The sequence below is a fragment of the Pithys albifrons genome, chromosome 8 (assembly GCF_047495875.1).
Source record: "Pithys albifrons albifrons isolate INPA30051 chromosome 8, PitAlb_v1, whole genome shotgun sequence".
Lineage (NCBI taxonomy): Eukaryota > Metazoa > Chordata > Aves > Passeriformes > Thamnophilidae > Pithys > Pithys albifrons.
In genome coordinates this window covers 26,989,869-27,000,965 of record NC_092465.1, presented here as the reverse complement: position 1 = coordinate 27,000,965, position 11,097 = coordinate 26,989,869, and the positions used below count along the sequence as shown (strand labels likewise).

Sequence of the window (11,097 nt, the reverse complement as noted above, 5' to 3'; positions counted from 1 at the left end):
GATAACTTTCTCTTTAAGAGACTTCTAGTGTAATAAGGTTTAGAGTAATCCTTCCAGGAATCCTGCAGATGGGAACAGTATCATAAAGCCGTAACTGCCAACTTCATTATTTAAAAAAAGACAGTGTTCATTTTGCATGAGGAAAAGCTACATTTTTCGGGGTAGAATAATACTGAGTGCATTGGAGTACTGCTGTAGAAGCCTTAGCTTTAGAATTTTATTTCCATTCTTGAAAATTTTCAGTAACAAGTAATGTTTTAGAAATTGTTTTCTTTCTGCCCAGGAAGAAAACTCTTCCTGGTTGTCCTGGTATATCACAGTGCTTACATGAACTAATTCTTAAATGTTGGGCATTGTTCTACTCAACCTGCTGTCTCCAGTTATCAATAGGGTCAGTTCTCTTGGTGGTACAAAAAAAGGGCAACTATTCACTTTATTCACAGGTACACATATGCCTGTTGGTGAGACACTGAGGGACACTGCAGTCTGTTTTTAATGTGGCAGTTCACAGGACCCCATCACTGTGTAAGTGACCAAGTACAGCATAAAACCTTCACACTGTCCTTGTGCAATGTTACTTCTTTAGGAAGGGAAGGGGTTTGTTGGCACATAAAAAATGTATGTGACATATCCCAAAACGTTCAAGAAGAAAGAATCCTCTATTCAGAAAAACATTTGGTTCTTGGGCTGCTAGGATGAAAATGGTTCTTTTTTTCCCCTGAAAATCCATGTTGTACAAACAGAGAAGTTCAACTGTGCAACAAGTCACTTCATTTCAGAATTTATAAAGGATCAAAGGCTTTAGATATTTTTTTCCTTAAATGTTCTAGTATTAATCAACTCTGGGAGCTCTGGCATGCTTTGTAGTTTTTCTGTATCCTTCAGTCAGTCTGTATAAAAGATTCTTATTCAAAAAGTGTCCAGCCCTTATCTTGAAAGGCAAGAAGGGTAAGAAGTACATGTGGAGCTGCCTGGTCTCATTCTACCCTCTTTCCCACTTAACTAGTTCAGAATTTTTCAGCCAAACTTGGTAATAACAAGGCTGTTTACAAATTTGACTGTTGGAAAATAGATAGTAAATAGACATCTAAATTAGCATTTTTATCAGCTGAATTTATAATATAGTCCTTGCCTTATCTCTTCTGTTTTCTCTGCTGGCTGGACAGTCAGTACATGTGGACTTTGACCCAGATAGTGATGAAAGGATAGCAGGGGTCTGCAGAGGGATGGAAGTGACATAGGATGGGCTGAATATTGGAACAAAAATTACTGAAGTGGAGCTATTTATGCGATTTACATCTGCTTATTTAGAAGTTTACAGTTGGTGCTACTTCTAGTTAGTGGTCCTGAAACTGCAACCTCAGATTAGAGAATTATGAGAAAGCAGCGATGAAGAGCTGGGATAATGGAGATGAACACACTCCAAGTATTGCTGACTGTGAAAGTAAGGGCTGGTGGGCTGGGTGATGCACTCACTGCCTGAGCGTTCAGCGCGCCTACCCAGACTCTGCTGGGGGTGGGTGGAGGTTTCATTAAGCTTTAGTTTAAAGCTGAGCCCGGACCCGACGGAGATGCAGCTCCCCGAGTGCCACCTGGTGGCCAACCCGCAGAACTTCTCACCGGGTGCATCGCCAGTTCCTTCACCTCCCTTGTTCCAGTCGCTCCTCCTGCGCAGGCAGCCTGACAGGGACCAGGAGTGTGTGAGGAGAGAGAGGGATGGGGTTAGGCAGGAAGGATCCTCTGAACACAGACCGTGTAAACACAGCTCTGGCGTGAAGGCAATTAACCCCAAACACGACAGATTAAACCTGCCCTTTCCGTAGTCTTGTCTTTGGCAGGTGGTTGGGGGGAGTGGAGAAGGAAAAGGGTGTGTTAATTCAAGGTAAAACCCTAAGCACTTACACTTTCAAGCAAGTTTAGGCCAGGTGCAGTCAGATCAGAGAGAAACAAACTGCAGGCAGATTTAAGCATCTAAGCCTACAGCTGTGATTCTAAACTAAGGAAAATTAAAAAAAACCCAACCCTGTTCAATAGTCACCTTACTGAAGCATCAGCATCCCAGAGCTACAGCCCTACAGTCCCAAAGAGACTGATTTAAACCTTGGGCAATGTAGAGTGAGCTTCTTCAATAAAAAGAAACCAGACAATGTGGTCCCAAACGGAAGTCAAGTCAAACAGGTGTGTTCTCAGCAAGACTCTGCAACATCCAACAGAATTAAGCCAGTCGTAAAAATAGTTGTACCTAACTTATTTTTTTAATGTATTTTGAAGCATAGCTCAAGGCAGAAAAGGAAGTGTCTGTAGCATTTCCCCAGGAAGCAAAAGATTTGTATTCAGTGCCTCTTCTGAGGCTGACAGATTCTTGCAAGACTGTCTGCTACATGGTGTTTGGGGGAAGTGCTGTATTTTACTATTGAAACCAACAGAAAAACAGCTCAGGGTCATAGCTCTAAAGGAAAAGCAGAGTGGCAGACTGGCATCAGCCTCTTAATCCAAAGAGAAAAGGTAATAAAACTTCATCTCCATCTCTGTCCTGACACTCCTGCTCCCCATAAAATACTCCAAACAGTGGTTAAGCCAAAACATCCTCTCCCAAAACAAGTGTCTCTTAATAATGATTTGTTGTGTTCTTTGAATATGCAATTAGATGAAATCACATTTGGTGATGAAGAGTTGAAAGAGTAATTCTTTTGAGGCACTGACAGGACAAACAGAGTGCTAACAAGCTAACCAAGAGGACTTCATGGCCAATACCAACATGGAAAAAAGGGAACACTAAGAAAACAGGGAGTTTGCAGAGCAGCTAAAAGTTAAGGGCTCCACTAACAACTGAAATAAGCTTTTTATCAGGAGTACAAGACTTCAAAGCATGTAAGTTCTCCCAGAGTTAGCTGATAAGTTGCATTGCTCAAGAAGCAGTTTTTAAATTCGTATTTGAAACCACCACCACCAAAAAACAAACATAAAGCCAAACAACACACACAATTATTAGTTTATTAATAGATGTTAACATATTCATAAAATGCTAAGTGGAGCCCCAGTACCTTTGGGAACAAAACACTGAAGTTTAGAGAGAGTCACAAGGAAAACTTTATTCATGCTGAAATGAATGCTGAATTCTTCACTTTGTGTGTGGGCTTACCCTTGAGAAATGCATACTCCCTTGAGTAAAGTTTTACCCAAAAGACACTTTACAGTATGGCCCAAAGCACTTACATAACCCCAACTCTCTCCAGGTGAGCACAACAGAAAAATGGCACAGAGAATCATAAGCAATGTATACAAAACCTTGTGAGTCAATCAAAATGAGTGATTCCATAATCAGCAAAGCCTGCTATGATAAACACTGTTAATAATTATCACTTTCCTCCAGCTACATGTAAGAATCTATTCCCAATGCCTAATGCTGAGAAACCTATAGAGATTTAGAGGCATAATAGCTAGTAGAGACAACTCCTCGCTCAGCCAATACTGAATTTTGAATATACTTAACTAATATTTAAAAAAGGTTTATTTCTTCTTGCCACCTTCTGTACACTTGTGTTTATGTTTGAAATGCATTACAGATGAGAACCATCAAAAAAGAAACAGTAACACTAAGAGCAAAAAGCTTCATGTATAACAAACAATTTTCAAAATCCACTGGAATCTCATAACCCTAGACACTAATTAAGTCTTATGCTTTGATGTTAGCTCAGCTCCAACTACTTTTGAAAAATCCTGTCCTGCATGCTTTTCATTTCTCAATTATCCATCACAGGCTATTCCACACCTTTGCTGGAAGCTTCTCTCAGAAGACTAAGAGACTGCTGATTTGGTCCAGAGTAAAATTCTCATCTTTCCAATTTGCAGTGGTGACCAAGACCAGCAGTAACCTGAATGTCAATGAATAACTGGACTAATAGCAGAAAGAAGGACTGGTGATAAAGCATGTAACTTCTTAACTGCTACAATTACAGTTAATGAAATATCAAGAGACATAAGCAGATAGTAAAAATACAATAATATACTTTGAATTAACAGTGGGCTTCCCAGCAAAATGTGATGGTATTAGAGCATCCTGCTGGGAGAGTTTATTCCATTCATTTGTCTATTTAAGGAAGTCTCCACAGATGCCCAACGTACTCTGGATAACCTTCCCACAATTAACAGTCTTACTATTTTGTCTTTGCTGAGCTTTAGGAAGACAATACCATTTATTTAATGCAGATTAAAATACACATTGCTAATGAAGAACAGATTAGTGAAGTCTTAGTTAATTACTATTTTCAGTACGGTTCACTATCAATTAATTACACTATCATGTAATAGCCAGCATACATCTGCTCCCAATTGGTAAAACACTTCTGCAACTATACTCCTGCTGAAAGCCACAGCAAAATTTCCATTGCTCCAAAAATCTTTATTGAAACCCCTGTGAGTCAGGCAAACAAACAGTCATGTGCTCTGTGTTGCTTTGCTACCATCTATGACTTTAAATGAAGTAAAGCAAAGTTACTCTGTTGTGCATCTGGTTTGTCCTGCACTTTCAGCTGTGCTATCTGCCATGCAGGAGTGCACTAAAACACGGGCTTGAAAGAGTTTAGCAGGTTAATTAAGAAGCTCAATTTATGCCACAACTTGGGTGTATTTCCTAGAGAAAAATCCTCAGACTGCAGACAGTATTTTTACCATAGGGAGTCTGATGTCTGGAAAAGCAGCAAAAAGCACAATGGTTATCAAACACCTGTGACCACAGCAGACAGAGGAATGGAAAGCCAGATATGCCAGAGATGTGCTATACAATGTCCACGTTAAAGAATTCTTGAAAAGTAAGAATAAGGATTTTTCAATACCAGTATGCTGGGCTTTAATGGTTGGCTTGACCTCCAAACTAGCCACTACTAAATAAACCAATAGCATGGGACAGCTGCTCAAGGCATTGCTTGGAAGAATGTATCGGATCACAACTTTGATTTTTATCTAATTTGTTGCCCTTTTCAGTCTTTAAACACCTAAAGACAAGATCCTCTATACAAATGTGGCTCTCTGTATATGAAAATCTCTAATTAACACCTATACACTGATGAGTTGTTCCTTGCATTTTAAACAAATTGCTGATCTCAAGCATTTGAAGACATTGGTACTGTTTCCTCAGACTGTGTGTGTCTTTCAAGGAATATTACCAAAACACTGACATTATTACACTATTTATGGAAAACTCCAGACTCTTCATCACATGCACAGGATCTAAGTCATGCTCCAGAAATTCTTGAGGTCTGTACTCGGGGTATGACCTTGTGAGAGAGTCAAGGTTCATTTCTTGTAGTCTTCTCCTGTAACCGGCGTACAACCTAAAGCATCTATTTCATTGCTTTTATTAGACTCACAAAGCTTATTCACTATGTCCCTGCCCTCTGTCTCACTGCTAACACAAGTGAGACATCAGCACAGTATGCCTCATTAGCCAGGAACCAGTGATTTACAGAACATTCATGTTCTCTGGCCACTCTGTGCTCAAGCGAACAACGTTTCCTGCCTGGAGCGGTTGGTCCAGGGACAAGGCCACTTTAAAGTTACAGCAGACAGACCTATATTCTGTAATGAAGAAATGGAATTTCCATAATACAATTCTGCAGGTTGTACAGGGAATGTTTCTTTGGGTTTACACACCGTCCTCATAGAGGAGTCTCAGAGTCCAATTCTCCAATGTAATTTCAGAGCACTGCTCTACTCTGTTGAAGCAATGCAGCTCCCAGCTTACGAGTCTTGACCATAAAGATAAGTAAATATTTTTCAAAATATTTTAATTCTGCATTACTGAAGCTAGCAGACTTTGCTCCTTTAGGTTATTCCTGTGTAACATTTTATTGTCAGCAAAACAAATAAACAAATATTTGCATTTTTATTAAGATAATGAAAAGCAAATACTCTCAGGTAAATAATCAAAGTTTTGTTAAATAAATTTCTTTGTCCATAAAGGATAAATTTTAATTTCTCTGTTGAATGATTACACAACAGTCCATGGAACTAAGATCTAGTGAATTTTTCCTCTTTACTTTGTCCTCCTTTTTTTTGGTACAAGATACTAAAAAATATCCCATTTCAAGTTTTCCTCTTCCAAACCAGATTCAAAACATTGCACCTTTAGCTGAGCATTGAGCATGTGGCTTCACAATTAACACATTTCAAACAGATCTCAGCATGTCACCAAAATGTGCAATGCTACCATTATGCACGTTTAAATTTAGGCATGCAAGTAATCCGATTAAAGGCAGGATCTGCAAAGCCAAGCACACAAGCCAGAGAAAAGGTTCAATATTGTTTCTGTGTTCAGGTTCTCAAGTGCATTCACAGCCATTTCTCTAAAATGTTGTATCATCTGCATCCCATTAAAATAATACAATTCCAAGATTCTAAGTGTGCTGGTCAGATACTCCCAGCAGTACCAGAGAGAGATTCAGCACAGACCAGTTGTTCAGAGTGTGCCTCTCTTCCCAAAACACAAAAAATATCTTAATATTCCAGTGAATAGAACTTGCATTATAGTTGAATTATACTGAACTACTGAATTACAGTTAAAAGTAGCAATGCTCTTGTTTAACTCAATGGTAGATACAAGAAATCCCTTTGTGCAGAAACTTGAATTTGGTATTCCAGCAAATCCTACTGCCTTGGTAAGAAGAGTCCTGTGCAAGGAAGTACAGTGTGATCCTTCAAACACTTCTGAATTATTAATCAGGCCTGCAAGCACTTGCAGAACTGGGGTCTGAGAATTTGGCCCTTTATTTATTTAGAATAAAAGAAAAGGAAATTAGATTACACTGCATTTGTTGAATCCCTAAATCCCTTGAGATAATTTATTTGTAACATTTCAAAAGGTTTGGGGTTTTTAATCATGCCATACTTGCCCAACATTAGTAATCCCTGTCATTCCTGTAATGAATTTTAAGCACAGAATTTAAAAGTAGTTTCTGTTGAAATAGCTTACAAAAAGAGTCATCATACTTCATGCTCCAAAGGACACAATAATGACTGGTAAAATTATGAAGTACCCCAATTATTGCATTACTTCTACAAAAAATACAAAATCTTTTGAAATACAATAAAGGAGCAACTAAATTGATTTTTTTTTGGTGTTCTAATGCCAGAGCAGAATAATGCATTTAACAGATTAATGATGTGATACAGAAAACACCTCCAATGCAGTAACTCCACAGAACGCAACACTCTGCGTTATTGGAATGCGCTAACCACAGACTAACCATAATTTTAAAAAATTCCTGCTGCAAAAAATAAACTTTGACACAAAGATCAGATGGCTTTTAATTATACTTTAATTCAAAATTGTTTATCTAAATGAAAACCCACTATCAACATACAAAGTACGCTCACCATAATGGGCTGGGCAAAGTCAAAGTATGTTTTGAAATGTGAATGTATCTGAATACACGATTTTTTTTTAAGATTAAAGGACTGAACTGAACCAACATATTTCAGATTTGACAAGGGAGAGGTTGATATCATGCTAATTCAGTGCCTTCATTCACATGACCTTAGTCTGACTGCAGTTCAACTACCCTATACCACCTGAATAATTCTTACTGTGGAAAAAACTTAATGTATAGCTCATTAGTTTCCTAATTATTTCCTCTTCCTTGGGGATAAATAAAATGGCATCTTTGCAGTTCATCGCTGTGCATAAGACTACTCCAAGAAACATTATCAGAGGTCTGCTGAATACTCAGATCAGTATCTTCACCTATAGATACACCACAGCATCTCACATTGTAAAAAATATATGAAATGCTGTCAAAACAATCTTATAAAAGCATCTGCAAAAAAAAATCCCCACTATTAACTTATATTACAAGACACTGTAATATAAATTTGCAGCATCTCTCAACTCAATAAATAAGTCAGAAATAATATTCATAAGTATCACGAACAAAGCCCCCAAATCAAAACAGTAACCCAAAGAACCAAACCGGATTTTCAGAAGGCTGCAAAGTGCTTTGAAAACAAACCTCAACTATTGCCCCAAATTTCTTGCTATGAGTTCTGTTTTTGCACATCCCATCCTGAAGGGCAGACAATCCTAAATTTATGGCAGCACCATCTCTCAGCTGTATACCACAGGTCTCCCTCACTTGCATTCATCATCCACAGTTCCTCTAAATAAGCTACTCTAGAAAAATTTAAAAGCTAAAAATTAAAAAAATAGCAGTTTTTTCCTACCTGTACATTTAACTTTATTTACAATGCCTTGAAAGAGACAAAGGAATAATGGTACAGTTACAGCAAACTATCCTACATCAATCTCAGCTGTCCTATTGACAGTATGAGTACCAAAAAAAGTTACACGAACTTTCATAATTACACATTAATTTTTAGCATTATCACACATTGGCAAAAAAGTTATTAACTTTATAAATACAGAAAAAAAATAACATTTTTTTAAAACCCCACAGTTGCTAAAAAAATATATTTTACCATACCTTTTTTTTTTCTCCCCAGAAGTTGATCTTAACAGGTTATAAAGAAAATTATTTCTTCAGCCGCAAGCCTTTGTATTTCATTTTTATTTGAAATAAAGTCACATAAATTATAAAATATTTTGTTTTGGCCATTTGGCTCGCTCCTCCAAATTGACACTTTATAAAAAACCTTCTGGACTTTTTTCCTCCTCCCTCTCTCCCTCTCTACTACCTCCAAGATGGTAGGAAAGTTGTTGTTTTGGAGGGCAGAGGAGCCGCTCTCTGATGTTATGTCCTCTCGGTGCCTGTAGTGGTGCTGTAGGAGGCTGCTGGCTCTCTTCTTGAGCAGACCCAGCAGCCCTGCCTTCTTTGCTGGAGAATATATTCAGGGATTCCCCTTAATAATCACCTACCCTCTGAGCACTTTGTAGTTTTAAAATAATAAAGAGCCCCCAAAGCTTCCTCCCCGCAAAAAGCAGGATCTTCTCAGAGACAGGGGGGCAGCAGCTCCTCAGCACAGAGCCCGAGCACATTCCCAGTCCCTCTGCTGGGGAGGAAACTCTGATCTGTCAGCCCAACAGAGGGAAAGGGGGGAGAGGAGAGAGAGGAGGGAAAAAAAAGCAGCTGGAAAGGTAAGCCAGGCCCGGCCTGCATCCCCGGGCTCGCGTAGCGCGGCAGGCGGTGCGGAGGGTGCAGGGCGGGCGGGGAGGCGGGCTACGCGAGGCCGGGGATCGGCCGGGGCAGCGTAGGCCGCAGCGGGGGGTGCGGGAAACCAGGGGGGTTTTGGAGGCTTTCGGGCGCCGGGAGGAGCGCCGGAGGGGGTGAGGCGGCCGCCGGGGCCCAGCGGGAGGGTCGGGGTGCGGCGCCTTTGCCCAGGTGGTGAAGGGCGGCGGGGGAGAACGGAGGCGAGGGGGGGGCGCTAGGCCTCGGCGCGGCGCGGCCCGGCCGCTCCGCTCCCCGCCCCGCCGGGCCCCCCGCGCCGGGCCCCGGGCCCGGAGCGGCCCGAGCCGAGCCCCGCCGCCGGGGCCGGGCGGCCGGGGGAAGGCGGAGGGGGCGCCGCGGCCGGGGCCGCTCCCCCCCACCCCAGCCCCCCGCGCGGGGCGAGGGGGCCGCGGGCCGGGGGGCCGGGGGCGACACTAATTTGCCGAAATGACTTTTAATGAGTGCCGGGGGCGCAGGGGGGGCGCCCCCATCCACGGCCCGATGCGGGGCCGCGGCGGCGGAGGCGGTGCCGGTCCCGCGGGGCTGCGCCGGCCGCGGCCTGGAAAGTTTCGCAGCGGTTTTGGGGCGCTTTGCCCCCCCCCGCAGCCGCGGGGCCGGGGCCGGTGGCGGCGGGGCGGGGGCAAGCCGGGATGCGGCCGCGGCGCCCCCGTGTCCCCCCGCCCGACCCGGCCCCCCCGGCCCGTGACCCCCTTCGGCCCGGCGGAGGTGCCGCACAACTTTTGGGGAGGGAGCGGGGGTGGCTGTGGGGTACGGGGAGGCCCTCGGAGTGCCCCCCGCCCCTGGGCCGGCCCCGAGCCGGGAGCGAGGGCAGGGGCAGGGCCGGGGGGCTGCCCCGGCCGCACCTCCGCGCCCCGACAGGGGCCGGGCCGGGGTCCCTCGGCCACCCTCAGTGCCCCGGGACCCGCCGGCCTCAGCGGGACGGGGGCACAGGCCATGGCCCCTCAGCAGCCCCTGCACGACAAGGGCTGTACCTGGACGTGCCCTCGGGCCCCTCTCCCGTGCCCGCCCTGGCTGTGCCGGTGGCCCCTCTCCCCTGCCCCCGGACCCCTCTCCCGTGCCCACCCTGGCTGTGCCCCCGGACCCCTCTCCCGTGCCCACCCTGGCTGTGCCCCCGGACCCTTCTCCCGTGCCCACCCTGGCTGTGCCCCCGGACCCCTCTCCCGTGTCCACCCTGGCTGTGGCCCTGGACCCCTCTCCTGTGCCCGCCCTGGCTGTGCCGGTGGTCCCTCTCCCGTGTCCCCGGACCCCTCTTTGCCCACCCTGGCTGTGCCCACCCTGGCTGTGCCCCCGGACCCCTCTCCCGTGCCCACCCTGGCTGTGACCCTGGACCCCTCTCCTGTGCCCGCCCTGGCTGTGCCGGTGGTCCCTCTCCCGTGTCCCCGGACCCCTCTTCTCTGCCCACCCTGGCTGTGCCCACCCTGGCTGTGCCCCCGGACCCCTCTCCCGTGCCCACCCCTTCTGTGCCGGTGGGCCCGGGACCCGCTGGGATGCGAGGGGTCTGTGAGATGCTGCTGCCCCCCCGGGCCTGAAAGTGAAAGGATCCTTTTTTTCAGGGAAAAGAACGTCTGGTAGTTGTGAAGTGAGTGCACTGGAAGACCCACCAAGGCGCTTCAGCCCGCACAGGTGAAACAGCTCCGGTTTCTAATGCGGGAGGTGGCACGTTTTGGTCAAATGTTCCCTAATATGTCTTTTAGCTCAAAATGCTAATGCTTTGTGTGAGTAACCTCAAGCGAGTTTGGGAAATAACAGTAACACTCACTTTAAAAAGCCTCACATCACACCATCTGATTACAACATATAGATCTATAGCTAGTTTTAACTCTGTTACTCGACAACATATGATAATGGTTTATTTTAGGGCTCTTTTCAGTTTTTGAGAGACTTAAAAATAAAATAGACAAAAATGAGGGCAATGCAT

General features: G+C 44.5%; 1 protein-coding gene across 5 annotated transcripts in view; it reads left to right on the top strand.

The window, feature by feature from the left end:
* The first annotated feature begins 8,815 nt into the window (after positions 1–8,815).
* INO80D (INO80 complex subunit D) overlaps positions 8,816–11,097 on the top strand; it is a 35,440-nt gene continuing 33,158 nt past the window's right edge. For 3 of the 5 annotated variants that reach the window (XM_071563020.1, XM_071563017.1, XM_071563018.1), the window contains exons 1-2: positions 8,816–9,088; positions 10,733–10,802. The gene's annotated coding sequence lies outside the window, so the exon portion shown is untranslated. Of the gene's footprint in view, positions 9,089–9,239; positions 9,278–9,823; positions 9,885–10,732; positions 10,803–11,097 lie in introns of those variants that run through there. The other 2 variants (XM_071563021.1, XM_071563019.1) reach the window with 2 other exon arrangements.